This window comes from Nomascus leucogenys, chromosome 4, assembly GCF_006542625.1.
Source record: "Nomascus leucogenys isolate Asia chromosome 4, Asia_NLE_v1, whole genome shotgun sequence".
Taxonomy (NCBI): Eukaryota; Metazoa; Chordata; class Mammalia; order Primates; family Hylobatidae; genus Nomascus; species Nomascus leucogenys.
The window spans coordinates 90,056,348-90,080,356 of record NC_044384.1 but is presented as its reverse complement, the minus strand read 5'-3'; the positions used below and the strand labels follow the sequence as shown (position 1 = coordinate 90,080,356).

Sequence of the window (24,009 nt, the reverse complement as noted above, 5' to 3'; positions counted from 1 at the left end):
GGCAGAGGGCAAACAACATTTGCAACAAATGTCCCAAGAAGCCCGTGTCCTTGTTTATAGCAGCTGAGCTGGATCTCCAAGCCCTACAAGCCCTACAGTGCCCCACTTAACCCTCACAGTCATCCATTCAGCATGTGTGTTCCTCCCCATTTTACAGATGGGGAAACTGAGGCACATAGCTGCAGTAACTACATGGCCATGTAGCTGGTGAGTGGAGAAGGTGGAATTCCAACCCACACTGTCCGACTTTGTAATTTAATGGCCCAAAGATCCATGAACAACACTTCGATATGCTTTATGTATAAATGGGCAAACGGTAAAAAGAAAAGCAGTGAGGTGCCTGTTTTATTTTCAAATTAGCAAATACTTTTTTGTGACTATACTCCTTGCTGGTGACAGCACTCATGTGTTGCTGGGGGAAAGCCTAAGTTGCCATAAATGTTTTCAAAATCAATGTGATAGTATGTAACAAGAGCCATAAAGCTGAACCAGGAATTTTACATCTAGGAATCCATGCTAAAGGAATAATTTTTTATAAAACAGGTAGAAATCAGCCAGGCGTGGTGGCTCACGCCTGTAATCCCAGCACTTTGGGAGGCCAAGACAGGTGGATCACCTGAGGTCAGGAGTTCGAGACCAGCCTGGCCAACATGATGAAACCCCGTCTCTACTAAAAATACAAAAAATTAGCTAGGCGTGGTGGGGTGCACCTAAAATCCCAGCTACTTAGGAGACTGAAGCAGGAGAATCGCTTGAACCCGGGAGGCAGACGTTGCAGTGAGCCGAGATCACGACACGGCACTCCAGCCTGGGTGACAGAGCAAGACTCCATCTCAAAACAACAACAACAACAACAACAACAAAACAAACAAAAAACAGGTAGCAATTACAGTGTGGCAAAAATAAGGAGTTGGGGCAGGGAGGGGGCCGGGCTAATAGAATGGTTCAGTGGCAGTGGACATCTGTTGTGAATTCATAAGAAAGCATTAAAAATGTTTACAAGGAGCTCTTAATACCAACCAGAAAAGGTTACATTCTACTTAGTGAGAAAGGCAGAATCAAAATGATCAGCACAATATCATCTAATACCGTCTTTCCCCAGTATAGGCATGGAATAGAAAACAAAAAGGAAAGGAAATATTAACCCCTAGGTGGTGAGATTGTGTTATTTTCTCTTTCTTTCAGATGTTTCTGTCAGATTTCCTAGAATCGAAGTGTTCATATTTTGAAAAGTATCCATTTCATACATAGGAAAGTGTGTCTTAGAAGAAAGTTATCTCACAGAGGAGACAAATGTCCAGCCCCCTTGGCACAGATAGTGCTGTTTGCTATCAGAGGAAAAAGCCTTCCTGGGCATTAATTAATTTCCCGGGGCCATTCCTTACCCGCCTGCTGCAGGGCTCTGACAACGCCTATGGTTTTTGTGATTGTTTTCTTGGCCCTGAAGTGGCCAACCTCATTTTTGTGTTAATTTCTCCAAATAGGTTTTCTCTTGCAGTTAAAGCAGGTGGCAGTATCCTTCATCCTTGAAAAGTGGTGCTCGAGTTTGCTAATTACTTTTTCTTCGTATTAAATACTTGCACGAGAGAGGGTGGGGATCTGCTTTATACTTGTGGTTTGTATTTAAGTCAGGATGCTAAAAGGAATGCCCTGGTGTTTTCCTCGGAGACCCTAGGAGTGTCTTGTAAGGCCAGGTGTGGTGGCTTATGCCTGTAATTCCAGCATTTTGGGAGGCCAAGGCAGGCAGATTACTTGAGGTCAGGAGTTCAAGACCAGCATGGCCAACGTGGTGAAACCCCGCCTCTACTAAAAATACAAAAATTAGCTGGGCATGGTGGCGTGTGCCTGTTAATCCCAGTTGATTGAATGCCAGCCCTGTGCTCAGAGCCTCTGACTGGCAGTCCAGTGCTGGGAGCCCAGTTCATCTCAGGTGATTCTACTGTCACAACCACCCAATTTATCAACAGGAATACTGGGACCCAGCAAGCACAATGACTGATCACGCTGAATCTGGACTTCATTTTCTTTCTTTCTTTTTTTTGGAAGGCTGAGGCAGGAGAATCACTTGAACCCAGGAGGGGGAGGTTGCAGTGAGCTGAGATCGCGCCACTGCACTCCAGCCTGGGCAACAGAGCAAGACTCTGTCTTGAAAAAAAAAAAAAAAAGTTTCTTGGGCTGGTATTTTAAAATGGGACTTGAGAAATGTGAGGTGGCCTCTAGCATGTTTGACTTTGCAACCAAGCTGGTGTGAAGAACAGTTGTTAGAGCTCGCTGCTCAAGGGTCAATCCCCACAGCTTCAGAGTTAAATATTACTTGGAGGAAAGAAAATGAAGTCCAGGCCGGGCGCAGTGGCTCACGCCTGTAATCCCAGCACTTTGGGAGGCCAAGGCAGGCGGATCACTAGGTCAGGAGATCATAGACCATCCTGGCTAATACGGTGAAACCCCGTCTCTACTAAAAATACAAAAAATTAGCCAGGTGTGGTGGCAGGCACCTGTAGTCCCAGCTACTCGGGAGGCTGGGGCAGGAGAATGGTGTGAACCTGGGAGGTGGAGCTTGCAGTGAGCCAAGATCGCGCCACTGCACTCCAGCCTGGGTGACAGAGCGAGACTCCATCTCAAAAAAAAAAAAAGAAAGAAAGAAAATGAAGTCCAGATTCCGCATGATCAGTCATTATACTTGCTGGGTCCCAGTATTCCTGTTGATAAACTGGGTGGTTGTGACAGTAGAATCACCTCAGATGAACTGGGCTCTCAGCACTGGACTGCTGGTCAGAGGCACTGAGCACAGGGCTGGCGTTCAATCAACTTTCTTTTTTAGAGACAGGATCTTGCTCTGTTGCCCAGGCTGGAGTGCAGTGGCACAATCACAGCTCACTGCAGCCTTGAACTCTTGGGTTCAAAAGATCCTTCCACCTCACCCTTCCAAGTAGTTCAGACTACAGGCACACACCACCATACCTAGCTAACTTTTGTACTTTTTTTATAGAGCCAGAGTCTTGCTTTGTTGCCTGGGCTGGTCTCAAACTCCTGGCCTCAAATGGTCCTCCCACCTCAGCCTCCCGAAGCACTGGGACTAAAGATGCATGCACCCCACCCAGGCTCAGTCAGTATTTGTCATTGATTATCATCTTGTCTTTCATCATCATTAATGATGCCTGACTCAGAAGAGGAAACCAGTGGCTATTAGTTGAACAAACGGGGATAATAATATTATAATAATGACTGTTTGTTACCACTATTATTTGAAGCATGTGGCAGTCACAGAGCACACCCACCATGTGCCAAGTACGTCAGACACTTCCAGCCAAGAGTACATGAGCCATGGTTTCCTTGTGCCTCTGTTGTGGGGAACATCGCTAATACAGGTACCTGTCCCACCCCACCTGCCAGCCTCCAAAGTCCCTGGCAGGCATATCTCCTCCTTTGGCTCAAACCACTGCTCTCAGAGCACTTACCAGCCGGTACAATTCTCTGTTGGCATGGGTCCGGCTTTTAGATCACCTTGGAATTCCTATTCCTGATGCCCACTTTGCCCTCTAGCAGCAAATCCCAGGGCCAAGGCCAGAGCCCTGTTGTGGTTTGCCCGGTGCCAGCATCCCTTGGTTCTAGTGGTTCAGCCACATCCCACAGCTCACATTTCTCTAGCTTGCCTTTTGGGGTATTGTGAGAGACTTTGTCACATGTCCTGCTGGTGGGCCTGATGACCAATCTAGGAACTTTCCACCCTATCCCCAAAATTTCTTCCACTCTTATTTAAGTGGTTTTGAATGGCTACTTAATAACCAAGTTAAAGACCAAACACCAGCTGGTGTTAGCAGGAACCCAGGGTGACTGCTGAATTCTTGAGCCAGGGTCACATTGGTGCTTTGGTCATCAAGGCCAATATTTCATTGCATTCACACTAAAGACAAACAGGGTCTGTCCTGCATCCGTCTTGAGTGTGGGGTGTTTCTGTCGTGGCAGTTCAGTGGCTTCTCACTGTGTCATCAGGATCCACTGACCAAGGGTAATAGCATTGGGGGCCTTTACTCTCTAAGGCTAATAGCATTGGGGGTCTTCAGTCTCTGAGGCCAACAGCATTGAGGTCTGCTCTCTGAGGCTTGATGCACTGTGGTCTTTCTTCTCCCAGGCAGAGGCCACTGCTCTGTGGGGAGCCCTGGATGGCAGGGAGGTTGGATCCCTTTTCTGCATGTGGCCTTCTGGGCTTGGGGAGGTCGTTCTCTTTGTCCTCCATATTGACTGGGAACAGGTGGTTCGGGTTGAGGAGCAGCCCAGGAATCTTGCTGAGAAGGTGGATGCGGGCAGCTCGACAACTGCAAATCTGAAGTCTTGGCTCGTTCATTTTGGGGTTCTAATTTGAAGCATCAGTGATTTCAATTTCAGGCTATAAAAAGATTCAGAATCACTTCAGGGGACCATGGCTGCTGTGCTCAGATGCCGTGGGACTGGCAGATGGCAGCACACAGGGTTGGAGAGAGGCAGAGAGGAGCCATGGTCAAGGGCACAGGCTGTGACATATGATCCAGGTTTGAATCCAGGCTCTGCCTCTTCCTTAACTGTGTGAACTTGGGCAGGTTGCTCATTTCTTGGCCTCAGTTTCTCAAACTGTAAATAAAGTGTGTGTGAAGCATGTAGCAATTTCTGGCATCATGAGTTCTCAACAAGTGGTGGCAATTGTAAAAATTACTTCTGAAGCTTCACTCATTCATTTCTGAAGCATACATTCTGCCTCCCAGGTACTGGGCTGGAAGAAAGATGTGAATCAGACACAGTTCCTTGAGGAACACACAGTCTAGAAGGGGTAGGCAAAAAGCGGAGTGTGGTGAAGGCCCCAAAGTAAATCAGGAAAAGGGCTTCATGAAAGATGGTGTTGGCTCCAGGCTTTGATGGGTAAGTGAGGTTTCTGGAGGCAGAACTGAGGAGGAAAGTCTTAAGCAAAAGCTTAGGGGGTCAGGACGTTCAAGGTGGATTTGGGGAGTGATCAGATGCTATGAAGCTGGGGGTGACCGGCTGGTCTAGTGGGGGCCTGGGATGTTAGTGAAGTAGGTACAAATGTGTGTGGCTGGACAGCTGCACAGAGCCAGAGCATTGCTGGATCTCTCCAGGGTGCTGAACCCTTGTGTGGCATGGTCTCTCTCCAGGGTGCTGAACCACTCCAGGGCGCTGGCTCTCTGCAGGGTGCTGAACTAGACAGCTGGGAGGATTGGATGCAGCCTTCCTCAGGAGTCTGGAGGAAGCCCATGGCATGTCCCCTCCCTCCATCCCTGCACCTTTCATTTCTGTCCCCTGTGTCCTTGGAGTTTCTGGGCGTAGAGGCTCATTACTTAGTGACAGTCTCATCTACTTGGTAGAGAAATCTATTCCACAAGGAGGGGCCAAGGAGCCAACATGGTTGAGCATCTGCTGTGTCCTGCCATGTCCATCTGCATCTGCTTTAAGCCCTACTCCCCTCACCACTGAGGTTTCAGCTCACATGATGCCTTCTCAGAGAGGCCCCTCTTGGCACCCTCAGGTTGCCCTGACTCTCACACTCACACCGTGTGCTTCCGTGACCATAGGAATCATACATCTCCCATGTTAGGTGACTGACTTACTATCCACCTCCCTCAGGGAACATTCCCTGTGGGCCAGAGAGTTTGCTGACCAGGTGTCTGCCACATCTCCAGCATGCAGCACAGTTCAGAGAGATTAAGAAGCCTGCCAAGGGCCCTCCAGGGAGGTCTGAATCTAAGCTGACTCCAAAGCTTGTTTCTTTTGCACTGTGTCTGTCTGATGCTCCAGGTAAGTCCCAGATCACTGGGATGTAACCTTACAGCCATCTTTTTCTGTGTGTGGATGCTGTACACCCAGCCCCAGGCTACATGGAGCAAAGGCTGCAGGAGGCATAGTGGGCTGACATCTCCATGTTGGAAGCTGCTGGCACAAGGTCCTCTGATGCACCCATTGGTGTCTCTGGGTCCTCTCCACTACACCCACTCCCATACACCCACTGCCCACCTCCCAGTGTGCTCAATAGGCTCTTATTAGCATTGATTTCTCTTCGCCTTTGGTGCCCTTTTGCAGGGAGTTTCATGATACAAGTGGTTAGACTGGCAAATGAACTGGAGGAAGGCCCTGTGCTAAGTGCCCCACAGGATCTTTTAATTGATGGAGTTTGTCAGCCCTGGGAATTAGGATGTGTGCGCGCGAACAGTAAGCAGAGTGGGATCAGAAGGCGAGGCAGAGCTGATGCTGTGGAGCCCTGAGAATGGTAGCCCCGCTGGGGTCTCACAAAATCAACCACCCACCAGCAAGTTCTCTACTTCCCTCTCCCCAGGATCTTCACATGGGTCCCATGGAGCAGACTTTCCCATGCATCTCCTTTGTGTTCAGTCTCCGTGGCAGGACCTAGGGGGTCATGGAGATAGACAGGGACGGTCCTGGGCATGCGCACCTCCTTCAGCACCCTCAGGGCTGGGGCTGCAGATGGAGGAGTGGGTTATATGGGTGAGAAGGGGAGATGGCACGTGTGCCAGGCCAGTGAGGAGATGGACGTCGCTATTGGGCGCTCTCCCTGGTCTCCGGAATGTGCCACACCCCTCCTGTCCCCAGACACTTGCCCACAGTTTTGCCTCCTCCACCTGCTCTACCAGGGCACCTTCTGCATCTGCTTCAGATGTCTGCTCCCTGAAAGTTGCCTGTGATGCCCACTTATAACCCCTTACTATAGTCACTTCCTGCACATACCCCGTCAGATAAGGGACCACCCAGAGCCGAGCACATGGCAGGCCACCAATAAATACTCCATAAGGAAAGGGAGGCACCACCGAGGAGACCACAGCCAGGATAAAACTTCCGTCTTGGACAAGGGGTTCCTTCCTCCCAAACCCCTTCCCCGTCTCCAGCCTCCATCAGGGCCGGAACTTGAAAAGCTGATGAAGGTGGAGGGGTGGACTCATTTACATCAGAGAGAGCATGAGAAGCCAGCCCTTCCCTGGAAGGTACCAGCCTTCTCTCCCCAGGCCCACTGGAATCCTGAGGGGCATACAGGGGGAATGTGTACCCCTTCTCCTAGGAAATTTTGAGTAAACTCTACCCCTATATCTGCCTGATGGCCGGCTTTCACATTAGCATTATTTCACTGTGTTTCGAGTAAATCATGTCAGACACAAATGAAATTGGTAATGCAGAGAAGCCAAAGAAAAAAACAGGGATGCTGCCACCAGGAGACAGTGTCCGCATAACAAGGCTTATCTTTGTGGAATTTTACTTCTTTATATGTGTCTGTTAGTAATACATTTTGTCATGTATTTATACACTTTTTTTTCACTTGGGTATGTCTTTTTTATTGTGGTAAAATACACAGACCATAAAATTTACCATCGAACCCATTAGCATTCACTCTCCATCTCCCTCCCAGCCCCAGGCCAACACTCATCCCCTCTCAGTCTTGGTTCTGCCTGTTCCTGGCATTTGTCATCCACGGAATCATGCTCTAGGCAACCTTTTGTCTGGCTTCTTTCAGCATCATGTGCTTTAGGTTCATCCGTATGGTAGCGTGTGTCCATACTACCTTCCGTTTGTGGGTGAATAACGTTCCACCACGTGGTTTGACCACAATTAGTTTATCCATTCACCAGTTCAGGGACACTTGGGCTGTTTCCAACTTATGGTTGTTGTGAATAATGTCGACGTGAACGTTTTTGTACCAGTTTTCGTTTTCAGCTCTTTGGGGTACATACCTAGGAGGGGAATTGCTGGGTCATGTGGTCATTCTGTGTTTCTTGAAACTGCTGATGCACACCCCAGAGTCCCCATCCTGGGTAGGATGGGCGGGTGTTCAGTGAGTGCTAAGTTCACCACCTTTGTCACATGCCTGGGCAGAAGGACCGCAGAGGGAAGGGGGTTCTGTCCCCTTTTGTTAAGACAGAGCTCAGATCCAACAAAAGCTTAACTGCTGAGCAGCATGATACAGACTGCAAATAAAACTCCGAACAGCCATGGCAATGACTGTGTAAAATGCTCGCGCTGCTTGAACACCTACTGTGTGCCAGCACCGTTTTTGAGAGAGTTGACACACATGAACTCACTTTGTGTTCAGTTTAACTCGGTTACTTTTATCAGCTCCTTTCTCTGCATGAGGAGGCCACAGCACAGAGTGGGGACTCACGTACCCACAGACACACGGCGAGTGGCAGAGCCAGGCTGTTCTTCCAAAATCCATGTATCGCTTCCCACCCTCCTGCTCCAACCACCTCCTGTGCCACCTGTCAGGGAGGCGGGGTCTTGCCCAGTTGGATGTCTTCTGTGATGCAGATTCTAGAGGAAAGAGGAAAACAAAGAAACAGAGGGAGCTTAGGCAGAAAGCCAGAAGGAACAAAAGTGCACAGGCAAGCCTTGAAGGAAAACTGGGGGCTTACTTCTACATACAGATAATAAAAGATGGGGCTACCAAAAGATATCACTTTGTACTTTAAGTTAGATTTCTTTCGGCTGGGCACGGTGGCTCATGCCTGTAATCTCAGCACTTTGGGAGGCCAAGGCAGGCGGATCCCCTGAGGTCAGGAGTTCAAGACCAGCCTGGCCAACATGGTGAAACCCCTATCTCTACTAAAAAAATACAAAAATTAGCTGGGTGTGGTGGCGGGCACCTGTAGTCCCAGCTACTCGGGAGGCTGAGGCAGGGAGAATCGCTTGAACCCTGGAAGCGGAGGTTGCAGTGAGCCGAGATTGTGCCACTGCACTCCAGCCTGGGCGACAGAGCAATACTCCGTCTCAAAAATAAATAAATAAATAAATAGATTCCTTTTAATAACTGGAGAAGTACTATTAAAGATCAGAAACCCTGTTTCCTATCTATTTGGTATCTGGACTATGATTCTTTGAAAATCTTTCCAACAAGGACTGGACCACCTGGGGTTAGGGTATCTATCTGGGTTACACACATCTACCAACTTATTTTGAGCAGCTGCTTATTAGGCTCAAGCCTGGAGCCTAGTGGTTGGTGAAACAGATTTGAATCCTATCTGGTCCTTCTTCCCAAAGAGTGCAGAGTTCAGGCCCCATGCTTCTCCATAGCCCCTAAGCAGAGACATCCTGCAAAGTGGTTGCTCCACCCGTATTGTCAAACTGAAGGAAGGAGGGAAAACATGGGCTGAGGAACACGAGGGATGGGAGGGCAGCCTTTGGAGATCCTGTGTATTGGGAGAGGTGAGCTGTGGCTACTGTGCACCGTGAACTTGGAGAGTAGAGAGCCTGATTGGGCACTTTGCCTTGGGAAGCCCTAAATGCTGCACTTGGGACACAAGCTTCGTTACCTTTGACCACCCTGGAGGGCTCAGGTGCGTCTGACACAGCCTGATGGATGAGTCTTTCTAGCCGGGAAGGGAAACGATCTTTCCAGCCTGAGGCTCACAGTCATTTACACTGAATGTCCTGGGTTTGTGGAGGCACCAAGCACAGGAGATCCAAACGCTGCCCTTGCCGCCACGGGCTGCCAGCACGCGAGTTCTGGGGGTCCGCACAGCTCTGGGAACAATAACAAGGACTGTTTCAATAATGACCTCTGCCACTTCTTGAGCACTTACTGTATGCCAGGGTCCCCTTCCACACTCAGCAGTCTGAGAAAGGAGATGGCATTAGTGTCATTTTGCACATGGAACAGCTGAGGTTGGTGAACATAGGATGACCCAAGTCACAGGTGATGGTGAGGGAGTGACAGGGCAGGATTCAAACCTAAGTCCGGCTCTGGCCCCAGAGTTCTTGAACACTGTGTATGACTCCTGCTGTGGCAGGGCAGGGGGTCAGAGGGCTCCCGGGGGTCCTGGCCTCTCTGATGCTGGACTCAAAGCCCAGGGCACTCCACAGCCTGCTGCCGGACTGAAGCAAAACTGGGAGGTGTCAGCCACTGAATTTGAGGGAACTCAGCCCCGAGGGCCCGTGGCAGGTGGCGTTGCCTCCAATTCGTGACATATGCATCATTCTCTTGTTGTAAATATAGCAGCTGAACCTCAGCAGCACCCGTGTGGGGTCAGCAGTGATTGGTTTTAATTCCTTATTGGGCCCAGCCTCATCTTTTCCAGGAAGACATTTTTTGTTGTCAGTTAATTTTTCCGGATGTTTTTTTGATGAGCCTTCTGATTACAGTGGACTGATTTGTTGTTCAGTTTTTTGTGTTTTGTTTTTTTTGTTGTCGTTCCTGGAGAACAGGCTGTGTGCCCAGCAGCCCCATGTCCAGCCCTATCCCCAGCCTGTAGCCCATCTAGACAGCCCGTGCCTCAGCCCAGCAACACCGGGATTCTGGCATTGAGCAGGATGAAGCTTGTGTGTACCTTGTCTGCCTCTTCAAAGCATTCTTGAGGTGTTTTTTATTTTTGTTTTTGTTTTGAGACAGAATCTCACTCTGTTGCTCAGGCTGGAGTGCAGTGGCGCGATCCCGGCCCACTGCAATCTCTGCCTCCCAAGTTCAAGTGATTCTCCTGCCTCAGCCTCCTTAGCTGGGATTACAGGTGTGTGCCACCATGCCCAGCTAGTTTTTGTATTTTTAGTAAAGACTGGGTTTCACCATGTTGGCCAGGCTCATCTCGAACTCCCGAACTCAAGTGATCTCCCGCTTCAGCCTCCCAAACTGCTGGCATTACAGGCATGAGCCACCATGCCCAGCCTTTGACGAGATCTTCTGATGAATTTCCTACTTGTTCATAGTCCCTGCCAGGCTTGGGTCATCTTAAAGGCAGTCACCTTCTTCTCCACGTGTTTGTCTGAGGCACAGGGGTCGGTCTTGGCAAAACGCATGGGCTGTTGTTTGCTGAATGCATAAAGGAAGGAATCAATGAAATGGGCACAGCAAACGGGACTCAGTGACTCTGTGGGGTTTGGCAGGCAGGTCTGGAGATGGATTTCAGTGCTGTCCTCACCCCTGACTTTGCTGAGATCTGCATTGTCTCTGGGAATGCATGTTGGAAAGGCGTGTTCTTGCAAGATCAACCTCCCTCTTGCATTTGCAGCAGGCGGGAGCTGCCGTGCAGGAGGGATGCTGGTCCTGCCCTGGGCCGGGGGCCCCTCTCAGTTCCTGTCACTGCCTCCACCCCACATGGAGGTATCCAGCCTGGGGCCCATCAGGAAGCAGATGGACAGATGCCAGGAGTGGCCAAATACAACATTCTCTTCCTTTTAACTGTGTGATTCCGCTCAAATGAGGTTCCTAGAGTAGTCACATTCGTCACATTCATAGAGACAGAAAGTAGGATGGTGGGTGTTGGGGGCTGGGGAAGGGGATGGGGAGTTCGTGTGTAATGGGGACAGAGTTTCAGTTTGGGAAGATGAGAAAGTTCTGGAGATGTATGCTGGTGATGGCTGCATACACTGTAAATGTAGTTAATGCCATGAACTGGCCACTTTAAAATGGCAAATTTTATGCTTTGTGTCTTTTACTACGTCTTTTTAAATTTAAAATTTTTTAAAAAGCAATGTTCTTCACTTTTTGTTGTTTAACTTTTGAACAGTTGGGCTTTCCTGTTAAATCTGGGGCAAGTCCCAGCATGTTTCCTTAGCTCTGAAACAGGACCAGTGATAACCCCTGCTCACCGGCACGTACAACCCTTGGGTCAGCTGAGACCCTAGGCAGAGCTCCAGCTCAGCCCCCAACCCCAGATCTCCTCTGCCCCTCTCTGTTCCTCCCCCTCCTCCACCTGCAGTCCCTTAATCGGCTTCCTGTTTATTCATAGCTCTGATCAGCACACGGTATGGTTTCTATTCACCTTTTGTTGTTGGTCAGTCTTCCCCCATGGGATCATAACTCAATGACAGCAAAGACTGTCTTTCTTGCTCACCTACAAGAGAAAGCATCCAGCACATGAGGAGCTCAACGCTGGTTCAGATGACCAAAAATGATGCCGACGTATAAAAGAAAGAGGAATATTTGCGTACCAACCATGACATGATTCCCAAGACACCATCCCAAATGCCAACCACAGGTCACAGACCAACCACAGTAGTATGATAATATTTCTGCTTTTTAAAAAAGCGTGCAAAAATACTATATGTATTCTTTGTACTCCACATTTTCCAAGGGAACATAAATGTTATGCAAAAGTTCTGGAAAGCTCCACACCAATGTGATAATCCTTCAAGATAAGCCTTCCTCCAAGAGGAAGAGATGGGTGGAGGGTGAGTCACAGGGGGCTCAGCTATTTGTTAACTGATACCTAGTAATTGTACATATTTACGGGGCCCATGTGATGTTTTGATACATGCACACAATGTCTAAGGATCAAATCAGGATAACTGCAATGTCGTCACCTCCAACATGTATTTCTTTGTGCTGGGAACATTCCAAATCTTCTCTTGTATATTTTGAAATATACAATAAATTATTAACTATAGTCACCTTGGCTCTTCTGTAAAGTAACTTTTTTAAAAAACTTGTATTCTTTGTCTAATTAGAAATAAGCGAGCTGGCGAAATTACGGCTCTCAAGCCCGAGGGACCGTCTCTGCGTTATTCTCGGTCGCGTGGAGGGCCTTTGTCATCTTCACCTCTTCAGCAGGTGCAACTCCTGAGACAGATAAAAATCTCCAGGAAATCCGTGTCCTGTTTGTGTCACTTGGTGTTTCCCAGAGATGACGGGAGGTGTCAGGGGGAAGGATGGAAGTGGCAGCCCGGCCTCCGCATCCGTGGGAGGGAAGCACCCAGCGAGCGTGGACACAGGGGAGACACCTCTCGGCCCCGCCTCAACTGCGATTAGACAGGCTGAGCCGCCGTCCCCATAAATCTAACAAAGCTACCACTCTGTGCTCCAAAGCAGTTCATGTGGGGCGACCTGGCGAGCTCCGTTCTGCCCAGAGTTCCTGCTGAGGCCCCTCTGTCGCTCACTGGTTGGACATTGTCTTTACCCTGGGCATTTCCCCGCCGCCCCCCACAGCACCGCGATTCTGGATTTAAATTTGAATCGAATGGAAAATCAAAGTTATAAGACCCATGGGCATTTTTAGCCGAGAAAATTTATCTCAGAGGCAGCCTAATTGCCAGTAGCTAGACAGGATGGTTTGAGGTCAGGGTGCAGCGCAGGAAGTATTGGGTTGGCTTTGTCTGGTTTCCTTTTAAAGAGACCCTGCGGGCAAAGGCTTCACCAACTGGAAAAGCCTGTGAAGTGCAGCGTCCCTCAGGGGAATGCCAGTGACCCCAGCCCCTGTCCTTCTGACCTTACCCATCCTGGTACCAGTCCCCCATGGCCTTCTCTCCAGACCCGGGAACTCCCAGGAAAGAGCCTGAACCTTGGTCACCCAGAAGAGTCATCCCCAGTGGGATTCCCTAGTGTGACCCTTGCCCAGAGAGATTGGCCCTTTTGTGCTAGCACAGCTGCAAGCTGGGGCAGGGGCTTGCATGCCCGCTGGACTGCCCACGGCCCAGGGATCTAGGGTGCGCATTGCACAACTGCACCCATTTTAGACATTGTATGTCTGTTCCCGCAGTGCTGGACACTATAACAAGCCCCAGACTGAAAACTGGCCGTTCATTTGAGCCGTGGAAAGTTATTTATTGCCCCTCTCAAGTCGGGCAGGCAGCTCTCCTCCAGGAAGCTTCAGGCTCCTCCCAGCTCCCAGCTCCTCCATCCTGAACACGCGGATGCCCAGGTCACCGGGCTCGGCTGCATCTGGCTGGCAGAAGAGAAAGCGCATATCATTTCCGCTGCTGTTCCGTTGACTGCAATCTCAACTGGCGGTCATTCCTCCCTGCAGGGGAGGCTGGGGCAGGCGGTCTTGCTGTGCCTCTGGAAGGAGAGCGCATGCCATTCTCTGCTATTGGTCTCACAATGCCTTGTACTGGATCCTCCTAGACAAGCTGGAGCACGTTTAAGAAAAAAGCATAGGCCGGGCGCAGTGGCTCATGCCTGTAATCCCAGCACTTTGGGAGGCCAAGGCGGGCAGATCACTAGGTCAGGAGATTGAGGCCATCCTGGCTACCACGGTGAAACCCCATCTCTACTAAAAATACAAAAAAAAAATAGCCAGGCGTGGTGGCGGGCGCCTGTAGTCCCAGTTACTCAGGAGGCTGAGGCAGGAGGATGGCATGAACCCAGGAGGCAGAGCTTGCAGTGAGCCAAGATGGTGCCACTGCACTCCAGCCTGGGCGACAGAGCAAGACTCCGTCTCAAAAAAAAAAAGAAAAAGAAAGAAAAAGAAAAAAAAAGCATAGTAAAGAAAAAAAATACTTAGAATTTTAAAAATTCTGTACACGATCTATTGTTATTTTTCATCAGGGAGGGATGCCAGGTAGTGGCCAGCCCATGTTTTAGCTGTCTGAACCTTCAGGCCTCAAGCGAAGAGGCTCTTTGCATCCCTCTAAGTCCCCAGGCTGTCTGGGTAGACACTCATTGCCTGCACTCACGGTGCTGAGCAGGTTACCCAGCAGTCGCCTCGATTCTTCCCAGGAGGTCTGCAAGGTGGACTTGCCTGACTCTCTCCGTTTTACAGATGAGTAAACCGAGGCTTTCTGAGATGGAGCAACTTACAGAGGATTCCAGAGCCCAGCCTTGAAGGGCTGTTCTAGGGAACGGGGGACAGGGAGGGATCCTGACTGGGCATGCGCCCCGCCTACCCCAGCCCTCCCCTGCCCGTAGTGGGCCCCTAGCTCCAGCACATGCCTGCGATCCCAGGTCAGGGCTCGGGCCTCAGCTTCATGCAGTCCTCTCTGAAGCACAGCTGTATTCACGTCCTGTGGCCGCTGTCACAAATGACCACAAACTGGGTGGCCTGAGACAACAGCGATGCGTTTGCTCACAGTGCTGGAGGCCACATGTTTGAAATCCAGGGCCTGGCAGGGTCCTGCTCCCCATGGTGGCTTTAGCGGGGGTATCCTTCCTGGCCTCTTCCGGCTTCCCGTGTCTCCAGGCGTCCCTTGGCTCATGGCTGCGTCGCTCCAGTCTCTGCCTCCATCTTCACGTGGCCTTCTCCTCTCTGCATCTCTGTCTCAAATCTCCCCCTGCCTCTCTCTTATGAAGACACTTGTCATTGGGTTTAGGGCCCAGCCAGGTAATCCAGGATAATCTTCTCATCTCAAGGTCCTTAACTTAATTCCGTCCGTGAGGACTCTTTTTCCAAATAAGATCCCATTCCCAGTTCCGGAGATTAGGACCTGGGCACATCTTTCTGGGAGACGCCACTCAGCCCACTGCACTAGCTGTGCGTGGCCCCAGGTTGCCTGCTTACCATTGGCGACACATCCCAGCTGCACCTCCACATCCTGCAGCCCCCAGCCCCCTGGACGGCCTGGGCAAAGCCCTCTGAGCCCCAGACAGGCCTGTGGGCCTGAGGACCTGCCCTCTCCTCCTTATGTCTGAGACCTAGCCCCTTCCTTGGGGCCGTCCCTGGATCCACTGATGTCCCAATCCCAGCCACGTGGAACTCCACCACTGAGAGGCCAAGAGTTTAGAGAGGAGCCAGTAAAGACCCCACGGGGCTCAAGAGGGGTCTGCTCAGGCCCTGGAGGCCAGAACCCACCTTGTGGGCCTGCAGGGCACCTTCATGTCCCTGGCCAGCCAGGGGAGCCTCAGGCCACCCTCCTTCCTGCACCCACCCCACCTACTCATATGGATTTGGCTTTACCCAATTAATGTGTTGCTGGGAAAATCAGATGGAAATTGATTCTCAAAAAGAAAAGAAAAAGAAAAACCAGGCCCTCTTTGCTGTGGTGTGATGGTCTGTGTCACCTGAAAAATTCATACAGTAAATCCTCATCCACAGTGTAATGGTGTTTTAGAAGGTGGGGCCTTCAGGAGGGGATAAGGTCATGAAGGTGGGTCCTTCATGAGGGGGAGTAGTGCCCTTATGAAAGGAACCCCAGAGAGCCTCTTTGCCCCTTCTGCCCTATGAAGACACCAACAGAAGAAACCAGGATGGGGGCCCTCACCAGACACTGACTCTTCCAGCCCCCAGCATGGTGAGCAATACATTTCTGTTGTCTAGAAGCCCCCAGCATGGTGAGAAATACATTTCTGTTGTCTAGAAGCCACCCATTTTGTGGCATTTTGCTACGGAAGCCTGAGCAAAGGCCTGATGGACTGAGACTCCCTTTCAGGCACTTGCGGAGCCCACTTCCATCCCAAACTGGCCATTTCCTGAGGCTGCCATCTGGGTCCCCAACACAGAGGCCTCTAGATGCCATCAGGGAGTGGCACATCCTGGCTGCAGAGACCCTCGGCCAGCAGGGGCAGCCCCTCCCAGCACCAGCCCAGGCTGGCTGTGTGGGACTCAGGGCAGTGTCAGCCATGGACTCTCAACTTTTTTTTTTTTTTTTGAGTTGGAGTCTCACTCTTGTTGCCCAGGCTGGAGTGCAGTGGCATGGTCTCGGCTCACTGCAACCTCCACCTCCCAGGTTCAAATGCTTCTCCTGCCTCAGCCTCCCAAGTAGCTGGGATTACAGGCGCCTGCAACCATGCCCAGCTAATTTTTGTATTTTTAGTAGAGACGGGGTTTCACCATGTTGACCAGGTTGGTCTCGAACTCCTGACCTCAGATGATCTGCCTGCCTCGGCCTCCTAAAGTGCTGGGATTACAGGTGTGAGCCACCACACCAGGCCGGACTCTCAGCTTTTTTGACCAAAGCTAGAATAGATCATTTTCTAGGAAATCTTTCTATTGTATTTGTTGGAAATTCAGATGTTTTTATTATTGTACAAGAAATGCTGAGCAGACTAAACAAAATGGGGCTTCCGAAGCCACTGCGGATTTTCCGGTGCATCTATTGACAGAAGAGCTGCTCCTTGGTCCTCGGCTGTTACGACTCATTCTTTGCTTCTGTTAAAGGAGAGAGGATCAGAGGAGCCTGGGGTCAGGCTGGCCCAGGGAAGGTCATCAGCAGGGCGCCAAGCAGATCCTGCTGCCCCAGACCCTCAGCTTTCCCATCTGCAAGCGGGGCCGGGTGTGGATGCAGGGTTCCGTGACAATAGAAGCATTGTGCCCAGCACAGCAGCTGGTCTGTGGCCTGGGTCCTCCATCACTGGGAGCGGTTTGTGGTCCATTGCCAGCTTTGGGTTTCATATCCTGGCAGCAGATTCTTCAAGCCGGCGGTCTGTGGTCTCATTCTATGCCAAGCCTGTTCCCCCCGGACTCTGTAGCTCATAAGCTCCTGCCCTGAGCAGTGCACTGATGATTAGCGTATTTACCAGATTATGGTATCAACTTCTTTGCAGGAGAAAATTAGCCCCCAATTGCCATGTGCCTCACAGCTCACTGTGGGCTGCTAGCTGTCCTGGGGGTACTTTCCAGCTTCCTGCTGGCTGGTGAGCGGCCGGCCACCTGTGAATGGGACCCACCTGGCATGGCGCTCTTGGGCATTCCCCAAGAACCTGTGCTCAGTGGGCCTGAATTGATGGACAGAGCAGAAGCCGGCTTGGCGTGAGCCATGGGCAGCTCGCAGACCCCAAACAGGGCTCCAACCCCGTCACTGGGTAGACTCACTGGTCAGCCTGAGGCTGGCTGGGATACCAAGGCTCCTTGGGATTCCCCTGGGCAGCCTAGAGTGTGGGGTGTGGGAGGGAAAGGGGTCTGACACCTGGGTCTGTTTTGCAAGACTGCCAGGATCTGGGCCCCTGGGCTTTTGAGGGTCGCCAGGGTGCCAGCCTCACTCCCAGTGCCTAGCATCCTTTGTGCCCTGGCCTTCATGAGTGCTGAGCGGCGGCCTCCCATGGGTCACACCCCCTCTGTGGTGGCTGCTTCCCAGTGGGCTGGTTGGGGGAGGTCTGAGGGGCTGCCTATCATGGGCTGGCTCTCCAGCCGCTCATTTGTCTTTGTGGGCACCTGGATTCTGCACCCCAGGAGGAACTCTTGAGCTGGCCGTGGCCCGGCCAGGAGGGGAGTAAACACCCAGCCCAGCCCCACCTGACCCCATCTGTGAATGGCAGGAGGGTCTCTATAGGCATCCTGGGTCTAATCAGTTGTGTGCAGGCCACACACTGACTCCATACTCAGCACCAACCTGGGCCCTTTTGGGATCCTGCAGAGAGGAAGACCAGGCCCTGCCCTCACAGAGCCTGAGTGCTGGGGAAACAGGCGCTGCACAGATTGACAGGCACTATGTAGGTCAACAGGCTCCATAACTGGAGGCTGTGGCTGTGCTGTGAATGGAAACACACACATACTCATGCACACACACATGCACATATACACATGCACTCACAGGCACCCACACACGTGCACATACACAGGCACCCATACACATGCACACGCACGTGCACGCACACGAACACACCAACATACGTGCCCACCAGAGGAGTGTGGCCCTGCTTACACCTTGATCTTAGACTTCTGGCCGCCAGAAGAACTGAGAGAAAAATTCCTGTTGTTTGAAGCCCCTTGGTTTGTGGTGATTTCTCATAACAACCCCAGGAAATGGTACACACGTTCACACACACGCATGCTTGCACATGCTCACACACACACTTGCACACATGCTACCATGTGCACACACATGTTCACACACGCTTACATTCTTATACATACACAAATGCTCACACATGCTCACACACATGTTCACACACATGCTCACACATAGATGCTCACACACATGCTCGCATATGTTCACACATCCTCACGCATGCTCGTACACATTTTCACACAGATGCTCACACATGCTTACATATATTCACGTGCTCACACACTTGCACACATGCTCACACGCATGCTCGCATACATACATGCTCATACACTCACACAGACTCACATTCATATACACACACATACACATGTACTGACATGCATTCACACATGCTCATATTCACATGCTCACACACATTCATACATGCACACACACATGCATGCTCGCATACACACATGCTCATACACTCACACAGACTCTCATTCACACACACACATGCTGACATGCATTCACACATGTTCACGCATATACTCACACACTCACACACACACTAGGATGCTGTGCAGCTACAGGGCAGAGACCACACCTTTGTCAACAGGGTGGTCAGGGAAGGCTCCCCAAGGGGAAGGATTTAGGCTGAGACCTGGAGAGGAGGGTAGAGCTGAGGTGAGGGTGGGCCACGCACCAGGGTGGTGAGCGCAAGGCCCTGCCTGGACCACGGAAGGACACTGTGTGTTCTGGAACATTCGGGGGGGTGGATGCGGCAGAGAAAGGGGCAGGGCCCATGCCCTATGTGGCCTTTCAGGCTGTAGCAAGGCCCAGGGCAGTGGGGAGCCATTGGAGGCCCTTGAGCAGCGGAGGAGCGTGACTGAGGGTTTATGAAGACCTTGTGGAGAGCTGGCCTCCAAGAGATCACAGCACCCATTTGCTCCATTCACTTCCTCCCCCTTTTTCTTTTTACAGTTATATTTTTTTATTATGTTTAAAATTGTAGTACAGTGCACATACCATAAAATTTACCATCGTAACCATTTTTAAGTATACATTTCAGTGGCATTAGGTACATTTCCATTCACCATCACCACCACCCATCTCCGGAACCTTCTCATCTTCCAGAACTGAAACTCTTCCCTATGAAACACTCATCCCCATTCCCTCCCCCAGCCCCTGGCACCCACCATCCCACTTTCTCTCCCTATGAATTTGACCACTCTAGGGATCTCAGGTCAGTGGAATCCTGCAGTATTTGTCTTTTTGTGCCTGGTACATTTCACTCAGTTTAATGCCTTCAAGGTTCCTCCGTGTTGTTGCATGCGTCAGAATCTCCTTCCGGTTTAGGCCTGAATTATAAACATCCCACTCTATGAAAACACCACCTTTTGTGTATCCGTTCATCTGTAGGTGGACACTTAGGCTGCGCCCACCTCTTAGCTACCATGAATAGTGCTGCCACCGTGAACGCAGGTGTGCAGATATCTCTTCAAGACCCCGCTGTCAATTCCTTTGGGCATAGATGCAGAAGTGGCATTGCTGACTCACGTGCTCGTTCTATGTTTAAGGTTTTGAGGATCAGCCATGCCATGTTCCACAGGGACTGCACCACTTTACCTTCCTGCCAGCGGTGCCCAAGGGCTCCAGTTTCCCCACATACTCACCAGCATCGTTACTTTCTGTTTTAGGATCATGGCCATCCTAACAGGTGTGAGATAGTGTCCCGTTGTAGTTTGGATTTGCCTTTCTCTAAGTGATTAGTGGTGTTGAACATCTTTTCAGAAAAGTCCTTATCGGCCATTTGTATCTCTTCTTTGGAGAAATGTCTATTCAAGTCCTTTACCCATTTTTATTTATTTATTTATTTATGAGACAGAGTCTCACCCTGTCACCCAGGCTGGAGTGCAATGGCTTGATCTCACCTCACTGTGACCTTTGCCTCCTGGGTTCAAGCGATTCTTCTGCCTCAGCTTCCTGAGTAGCTGGGATTACAGGCACGTGCCATCACACCTGACTAATTTTTGAAATTTTAATGGAGATGGAGTTTTGCCACGTTGGCCAGTCTGGTCTTGAACTCCTGACCTCAAGTGATCTGCCCACCTTGGCCTCCCAAAAGTGCTGGGATTACAGGCATGAGCCACCTCACCCAGCCAGTTTGCCTGTTTTTAAATTAGATTTTTGTTTCTGTTGTTGAGTTGTAAGAGTTTTCTGCACATTCTGGATATTAACCCCTTACCAGATACATGATTTGCAAATATTTCCTCCCATTCTTTAGCTGCCTTTTCACTCTGTTGATGGTGCCCTTTGATGCACAGAAGTTTTAAATTTTCATCTACTGTAGTATTTATTTTTTCTTTTATTGGCTGTGCTTTTGTTACCCAAGAAATTCTTGCCATCCATATACAGATAGCCCTTTTTATTCTTTTTTTTTTTTTCCAGCAAATCCCAGGCATTGCGTCACTCCCTCTTCCCCTTCAGGCTGTCTCTCAACAGCATGGGATCTTTCTTGCGGGCCCAAGTGTCACTGTCCCGTCCACGCACCCAGCAGTGGTCTCTAGGTGGAATCTGAAACCCCTCCATTAGCACATGTTCCAAATTATCTCAGAAATGTCTTTTCACAGTGTTGACTTTGACCCAAGACCCACGTGGCACTTGGTAGATATGTCCCCAGGTCTCTAGTCTGAGCCATCTTCCATGTTTCCTGCCAGCAACGTGTTATAGGGATAGGGACAGGGTAGGTTGTTAGAGGGATAGGATAGGTTGGCCATAGGCTGCCCCCAACCCCAGATGTGCCTTCTGCCTCCTGTGGTGTCATGGGCCAGTCCTTGGGTCCTTCCTGCTTCCTATAAATGGAGGTGAGCTCTTACAGAGCTGTTATTGTTGGGCCCAGCCACACGCAAGTGCTCTGAGCTTCACACCCCATCTCCCCAGGAGGCAGAGACTGTGCTCACCACCGCTGTGATGAAAGCTGCACCCGGGCTCCAGGTGGTGATGGTGAATCCTTCCTCTTGAAGCGCCTCACCAGCTGGTCACCCAGGGGCCTCTCTATGGGGTGGGCCCTGCAGACATTGAGGAGTACTCTGAGGCTTGCAGGCTTGCATTTGATGACTTTCTAATCCTGGCATTCCTTCACAGTGATGAGCTGAGATTCTTCCATCTCAAAGAACTTTCACATATCAAATAAGATGACTTGGTTAAGCTGAACACTGTTTGTACAAGAAGGCAAGATAAATGCTTAATTCTTTTTCATTGTCGAGTCTCTCTATATGAAGCCGATGCTTCAGTGATCTCTACTGATGTCCAGTGAGTTGGTTTTCTATCGTGTTGTTGAGGGATGAAGTACGGTCTTTTTCTCTCTCCCTGTGTCTTCTCTGCCCCAGTCTGTCTCTCTCTTCCTCACCTGTATGTCATTATGAACTCAGGATTTTTGTATATTCAACTCAGTGTTATTTACATATGTTTTATATAGAATATATATTACATACAACATATTTTTATGTAATACATATATAAAAATATAACATGTATATGAGTATATGTATAAATATTATATATAACATGCATAATATATATAACATATTTATATGTTCAACGTGTCTAAATCAGTTGCAGACGCTATTCTGCATGGTGCCCAGGTTGCCCATCTGTGCCCAGTGGCAGCCCCCTCATGCCCAGGTCTGGGGATTCCAGGACCTCTCTCCTCGATGAGCACCTGCGCCTGTCCTCGTCCCCCTGCCCCTCATCCGTCAACGCTCCATGCGAGGGGCTCACTGGGATTAAAGGGGCCCAGGCTTCTCAGAGACCCAGCTTCCCAGGCCCTCATCTTGCTGAATGACGTCCTTGTCCTCTGTCCTCCCTCTGGTCCTGTCTGCCCTTCCCCCGAGTTACCTTCCAGATCAACATGACCTTGTTTCAAAAAATAAACCAATTAGTACGTTCCTCTGCAGCCCGGATGTACCCTCACGCGCCCTTTTCTGGTTGGCTGACCGGCAGAGTCCCAGCATCCGCCGAGTGCTCAGGGTGGGTGGGAGGTAGAGCAGCGTGTGGCTGTGTGCCCACATCCCTGGGAGACAAGGATTGTCAGGCAGCATCAGGGAAAATGGTATGTGGGGAGACGATTCTGTTGTAAAAGGCGGTTCTATAAAACAATCACAATTTGGATTGTTATCAAGGAGAGAAAGGAGCCTCTGGTTGAACCAGAGAGGTGGGTCTGACTCAAGTGTTTCCCAGCCTGCCTTCGCACACCTGCGGCTATTCAGGGCCCGTGATGGAACCAGGAGCAGGAAGCGTGGATAGCATCCTTCAAAGTCCGCTCAGTTGGGAGGCTGAGGCGGGTGGATCATGAGGTCAGGAGATCGAGACCATCCTGGCTAACACGGTGAAACCCCGTCTCTACTAAAAATACAAAGAAAAAATTAGCCGGGCGTGGTGGTGGGCGCCTGTAGCCCCCGCTACTCACGAGGCTGAGGCAGGAGAATAGCATGAACCTGGGAGGCGGAGCTTGCAATGAGCTGAGATCGCGCCACTGCACTCCAGCCTGGGCAACAGAGTGAGACTCCGTCTCAAAAAAAGAAAAAAAAAAAAAGTCCGCTCAGTCCACTCTTCCCTGATTGAAGAACAAATCACATTCTAATGGTTAGCATCTAAATGAAGCATTTCCCAGAACAGAGTGAACATTTCCATTGTCCTCTGAAAGCATTTCAAAAATAAGGGGGAATCTAATTAGTTAACTTCCGCATGTGTTTCCGAGAAATGTAATATATTTGATAGAAAATTACCTGTGGCAACTGCTTTCCTTCTCTGAGACTTGTATTTTCCGAGACAGGCACAGATGGGCGCTCAGCATGGGCTGGGGCGTGATCCAATTACACAGCAGATTTCAGACGCCCAGACTTGGAGCTGGGGAAGCCTGGCGCCCTGGAGAGGACACTGCCTGGAGAGAGGCCGGGGAGGTCAGGGGACCCCGACTGCTTTGGGCCAGGCTTCATCCTACAGGCTTTTGTGTTCTTATAACCCCAGCTTGTCATGCAGGAAGCATCCTCACAGACACCCGGCCACATCCCCCACTGCGGGGGAACCTACGCTGTCCTATTCCCAGCACCTTGCCCTTGAGGCCCTGAGCTCAGCATGTGCCTGGCTCAGCACTCAGTGACTCACTGTCCGCTGGGACTTTGCTGAGTGGATTAGGAGCTGAGACCTCTTCCATGATGGAGAAGGTGGATACCAAGAGAAAAGGACCAGGGACATGGTTTTATTTGGAGAAGGCAGGTGGGAGGGAGTGTGTGTGTGTGTGTGTGTGTGTATAACTCCGGGAACCCTCAGGATGGCATAGCCCCCAGCAGGCTCCTCCCAGATTCTAACTAAATGTGCCACTTGTACAAATCTAAGTTGTCATGAGTCTGGGAGAGCCTTAGGCTATCCTCCCCTGTTTTAGGCAACCTGGGCCTTATTTGCTGTAGAAAAGTCAGCTCTCCTGTTCCTAAGGCCTCCTGGATGGGGGCCTGCCTCTTCCCCTTGGCGGTTTGCTGGGGTGGGAGTTCGTGTCTCGCGGGTCCTCTGAAGGGCTCTCACTGCTGCTCCTGTCATTCCTGCCTGTCTTCAGCGGCTTCTCCTATGAATGCCACAGCCCTTTGTGGGTCAGATTCCGGAATGCAGGATCTG

The 24,009-nt window shown here is 50.5% G+C and overlaps 1 protein-coding gene across 4 annotated transcripts in view; it reads left to right on the top strand.

Annotated features, from left to right (window-relative positions):
* Nucleotides 1-24,009, top strand: part of SHANK2 (SH3 and multiple ankyrin repeat domains 2) — a 683,630-nt gene that overhangs the window by 496,450 nt on the left and 163,171 nt on the right. The window lies entirely within an intron of this gene.